This window comes from Typopeltis vanoorti, chromosome 6 (genome assembly GCF_054136105.1).
Source record: "Typopeltis vanoorti isolate ZY-2024b chromosome 6, IOZ_Tvanoo_1.0, whole genome shotgun sequence".
NCBI lineage: Eukaryota > Metazoa > Arthropoda > Arachnida > Uropygi > Thelyphonidae > Typopeltis > Typopeltis vanoorti.
The window spans coordinates 86485983-86491982 of NC_143554.1; the positions used below are offsets into that span (position 1 = coordinate 86485983).

General features: G+C 32.6%; 1 protein-coding gene across 1 annotated transcript in view; it reads left to right on the top strand.

Moving 5' to 3' along the window:
* LOC150105666 (uncharacterized) overlaps positions 1-5745 on the top strand; it is a 48980-nt gene extending 43235 nt beyond the window's left edge. Inside the window, exon 4 of the mRNA XM_090394986.1 lies at positions 5163-5745. The gene's annotated coding sequence lies outside the window, so the exon portion shown is untranslated. The remainder of the gene's footprint in view (positions 1-5162) is intronic.
* The last annotated feature ends 255 nt before the right edge of the window (positions 5746-6000 follow it).

Genomic DNA, 6000 nt, shown 5'->3' on the forward strand with positions numbered 1-6000 from the left:
AAAACCAGGATTTCACACAATTTCTTTCTCACAGATTCAGTTTTTGCTATCTGATGAACAATTTTTGAAAATTCCAGTTTCTCTATCTGAAAACAAATCAGTATATGAGCGAGCACTAGCAGTTATTACGACCAACTTGTAGCCTTCGGTACTCGAGAGTAATTATCGACCTTTAGCTATTTTAATATGCATGGTTTCTTTGACAAAACCTGAAGCAAAATCAACAAACGACGAGACGTAAGCAAAGCTGCATGTCACAACTACAAACTTGAAACTACAAATGCGACACGAAATGATGTATTAGCAAACAGCCATGGCCCCTGTTGGAACCATGGCTTGGAAATAATCCTAGTAGAATAGCTGGAAACAAGTTTTATTTGAATACGATTTCGCAAAAATCTAGGTGGTGAAATAGGTAGAAAACAGATATATAAACCAAAACATAAAATGAAAAATTTAATATTTGCAAATCGTATATTTAATGAAGGACACCGTGTTCGTTCAGGATTGAATTTCAAAAACCATTACAAACGTCCCGTTTCTGGAATATTTATAATAAATTTCCAATAAAATTGCGCTACAGCTGCGTTTCACATTTAGCAGGAAATATAACTCTTTTAAATTTTATTTATAATATTGTCATTTTTTATTGAAAGTATTTTCATAAAATTTTTATGAATGGAATTCTTCTTTAACCTAGGAAAAATAATTAAACATATCAAATTAATAAATGTTTTGCTTTGTTAAAATATCGCACATGAACAGTAGTAGAAAAGAGGACTGATTTTTATAAAATGCCTGCAGATAATATTAGTTGCACTTACCTGATATAAAAATACGTAGTCCGTTTTTATTATCATTCAAACTCAAAATAATGTATTGCCATCGACACACTATTCGTTTGTGTGACAGAGATTATGGGCTTCAGGCGTAATAAGAAATATGCGTTCATTTCTTTCTGACATTAAACAAGGATGGACTTACAAATACAGCTGGTAGCATTTCCACGAAGCCGATATCAATATCCGAGAGACCCGTTAAAATGTTACTGCTGATACAGAAATATCCAATGTTCTTTAACTTACCAGGTTATATTGTTAGTAATGTAAGCTTCGTATATAAGGTACTTTTAATATTGTAAAATAACATTCTGTAATAATTAGTTTCGAGGAAAACAAACACAATTGTAATTATTATTACAAAATATACTGAAAGCATTATATAGGACTACTTATATTTTAAAAAGGCATTTACAAATGCGACATATTTTTTTAAAAATTTCTTTCTATTATGCAATTGAAAATACTGTCAGTTCTCATTCCACATCCTTGTTAAATATAAAAAAGGACGTGGAGTTGAAAACCTGTACATAACTTTTAAGCTTAAAATAATTTAAAAAAGTATCTTAATGCTAATGATTTCTTCGTTTATAGAGGCCTCATAATCGAAACTTATCGAAAGTAATTTACGTTCAAATAATTACTATGTCTAAAATGTGCAACTCTGATTTAAAGCATAATCTCTATTTTTTTGGAACAAAACAACGAAAGAATTCTTTTCACAAACTCCATGTATAATACGCACGCATTTCTTTTTCTTTTCTTTTTTTTTTTTTTTGAAGGATTGCAATCTTTTTCAAAATGTACGTAGACTATTTGCATAAGTTCTTAAAGATATGTATAACTGAAAATCGACTAATTTTCAGTTACGTACATGATATAAATATAAAAAAATATGTTCAGCTGACTGACATATCAAAAAGTGGTATAAGGGGGAAGCGAGTCTGCAAGATTCAAGGTAAAAAGTGGTGTACCACAAGGATCAATGCTTGGTCTACTGTTATTCAATCTGTACATTAATGATATTGGGAAGGATTTGACATGTGACATACAGCTATTTGCTGATTATGCAAAGATAGGGAGGGTAATCAGGGAATGCTACTGATATGCAGTACTTGCAAAATGATTTGAATAGATTGCAACTGTGGGCATGGGAAAATGGATGTCAGTTCAATGTTAGTAAATGTAAAGTCATTCACTTTGGCGTAATTAGATATCCAATGTCGTATTATATTGGTGGGATTATGCTAGAAGAAACTGATCAGGCTAAGAATCTTGGAGTGTTAGTAGATAGGAAGTTGAAGTTCAGGGCCCATGTAGCAAAGATTGCAGATACAACTCAAAATATAATTGCAATGCTGAAACGAACGTTCACATATAAAGATAAGGATGACATTTTGCCTCTTTAGAAGGCCTTGATAGGACCTCACTTGGACTGTTGTGCGAAGGTCTGGTCTCCTTTGTGATTCTGATATAGTAGAAAGAGTGTGCGCGCAAAGGAGAATGTTAAAAATGATATCAGAATTATGGAATACTGATTATGAAGAGAGACTGCAAATTTGTAGGCTGCAGACACTAGTAAACAAGAGAAAGACTTACAAACTTCTGAAAGGATCATACAGGATTTCAGTTGATGGAATTTTTCAATTTATGGAGGGTGGGGAAAGGACAAGAGGACATCCTTGGAAGCTGAGAACAAATGCTGCTAAGAAGGGGGCAAGGGGTAGATTTTTCTCTCATAGGGTAGTGCGTAATTCGAATAGATTGCCACTGGATGTTGTGAGTGCAAGCAGTGTGAACGAATTCAAAATAAGTACGATAGCTGGTGTGTGTGTAGTATGTGCCTCGCTCGACGAGTCTCTCCTGGAGGTCTCTCTTCATAATAATAATTTATGTGGCAAATCCCGTATGTTCCGACTGAGGGCACCTATCGTTTTTCCTTTCGGTTAAATCTAAAATGTTCTTATATCACAAACATACGCTTTTCTAACACAAAAAGATAATTTTTGTGACTTTATTCTAATGTATAATGAGTGGTAGACGAGTTTTATCCTTCCGTGCGAGACCACCACAATGCTATGCTTATTAAGGAACAGTATCATGTTTGGTTTCTATAGCTTTCCAACTACTTAATTATTAGGGCACGGTTCCGAATTTTCGTTAGATGAGACCGTCATAAAAATCAACAAATATATAATATAGTTTAAACAAAACTTGTTCAGAATCTGTATTTGATAGGAACAAATATTGGTAATTTTAATTTAAAGCCCTACTTTGTGCTTAAATTACAGCTAAACCTTTTCGGAGCACAAACACACTATAGGACTGTGTTATTTTCTATAGCTTTCAGCGCAATTTCATTTAGAATATCACAAAGCAGATTGCGAAAGGTTTCAATTATTTATTCAAATTGAAAGTGGAGTTCTTTGCCATACTGAGCAGTAGCACAGACTATACCACTGAAGATACGTACATTACGATATTCAGAAATCAAAGTCACCTTTCATATTTTTAAAATTAGGTTTATATTTAAAAAAAATGCTGAATTCTATAAATATTTTATAAAATTGTTCTACAGTACTAATTTGTTTAATGCAAGCAATAATTCGTCTACAGAGTTATTATAGCGTAGATAATTTTAAATTTGTTTTCAATCAAATGCATGTGGCAACTCCTTCCAGTCCAGCAGGCTTAATAGTGTTGTGCTGTTAACAAGGTCTAATAGAACACATTAACACTAGTTTAAATATATTATAGGTCATAAAAACACATGTTATGTCAATATTTATCAAGGGATTGCATTATATGATAGTTTCTACATAAACAGAGTTAGAAAGAAAAAAAAAAAAAGATTTCCGATTTCCGAAAAAAAAAGAAAACCGATTTCATTTCCTCACTGAAATGGGAAATGTATCGCATTTACCACGCAACAGGAAACAACGACTTTTTATATGTTGATAAAGTTAGCGTGGATGTCAACTCATCTTCCTCCTCCTTCAGAGAGAAAGAGCTCTTTGTTTATGTACAACAAAACTCGATGGGTTGCATCAGCATGGCACAAAATCGTTTTAAGCGTTATCTGTTCGTGTCTTTGGCACAGTTTTTTTTTTTGTGTGTGTGTGTGCGCGCGCGCGCGCACATGGTATTGTACGAATAACTATTAGTACGTTGTTCTGTCTAGGAAATTACGTGTGAAATAACCGGCCAAAGTTAACACTGCCTGTTACTGAATATTGTAAGAATTTTTCACATTTCAATTTTTTATCATTATTATTACGTGACACCTAGGAGTCCAAAGATTCATCGTGGGAGGGCACACAATAGCACACAACTTACCTCTCCTATACTTAACCCTCCAACTATACAACGCCACCACTACTACCTTCAACACACAAGGCCATCCCCCCTCCCCCCCACACCAACTGTATTTTTGTCTGTTAAATTTGTGTGTTCTCACGGCCGATTTGCTGTATGCGAGATGAAAAAGCCGGGTTTCCGGGAGAAAAACCCTACTATTTTCATGAAAAATTCTGTAATGTTTTCCAATCAGATTTTCATGAACAGTTTACCACGTGTATAACTAAAATTGCCAGAATTACTAAGCAGATTCTTGCTGGTATAATGCATCAGTGAAAATTAGATATACAAAATAAAAACAGAAATGATGCATTCCAACAGAACAACGTATACTACTTATAGTTTTTAATTTTTGTTAAGTTTAAAATGTTCTTTATCACAAACAAGCTAGATAATTCCATAATAAAATAAAGATTCTATTTTAAGAATTTTATTATAAATATATATAAAATGTCTGTGATAGTTTGTGAATTATCTTTATATATACTATATGGAAAAGTACTTTCTCGTTTTTCACACAGTGCACTTCAGTTATTTAATGAAAGTTAAACCTTTCCTGATCCCCCAAAAGTGTGTTGTTTATTCTCAAAACACTGCATTTAACCGAATAAACTAAATAAAAATTTTATTTGGTTAAAACTAAATGAATACAAAATCATGGACAAGTAAATAACTATTTATTCTCCTGAAATTTTTGTATACTATATATCACTTTGAGTTAATGAGCTGGTTGAAAAATAAAATAACTGATGAGGAATCAAAAAGCTAATCTTTTTATTACTCTTTTTTTATTAATAATAAACAATGAATGAATAAAAAATTATTGTAGGAAGAATAACGAATCCTATACTAATAATTTTATGCATGTTTCATTTTTGCATGAATCTTTTGAAGTTAATCTACTTTGTATTTTGATGATATTTTCCAGAAGCTTAAGAATAAAATTCATTCTCTTTCCCCCTTTAGGTTCGAACCATCCTATCCATGGGTATAATTAACAGCTCCAAGGCTGGTTAATCAGATAACTACCAATTCCATCCTCAATTTCTCCGAAATCAGTCGGGTGTTATTATGAATTTCATACATTCAGTCATTTATCTTTTTTGAACATTGAAAATCGAACAAATGTTTCTTTATTCTTTCGTAATTAATTGTAGTAATTTCACAAATTTTGCTTCTAAAATCAAGCTCCTTTGCTATGAGGAAACTAGTGCAGAGATTACCAGTCTAATTCTGTATCAGATAGAAAGAGAAAAGAAGACACCTTAACAAAGAAAGTGCGGAAAGAAGATTTTCTTCAGACTGTTGTTTATAACTAACTACTTTTCTGGTGTAATAGCTGCTATTTTTCAACTTTCCTCACATTGTAAGACCTGGACTAGCCAAGTCTCTAATTCTGCGTCACCCGAATAACACTTTGCTCAAGATGGTGTCCGGCAGCCCTCTCTATATTGTACGCATCAAAAACGTACTTCCGTTCTTCTGAACGCTGTAAATCCGTTCATTGTATTTATGTCAAAAACGCCGTTCATTAAAAATTAAGAAAATATTTCTGTTGTATTCACACACGCAACAACAACAACATGCATCAATAATCAATTTAATTTTTGTTTACTACTATCTATATATCGCATAACAATGCATCATTTAGTTTGTATATTTTTTGTTCCTTTAATCTTATTCAGAGATCCAAGGAAAATGTATGACCACATGCAATTTATTTTTACCATTTCATTAGTTTTGCTCATCCACCAATCACCTTCAGGAATCATCTACAGAGTTAGATTATCACTAATCATGAATT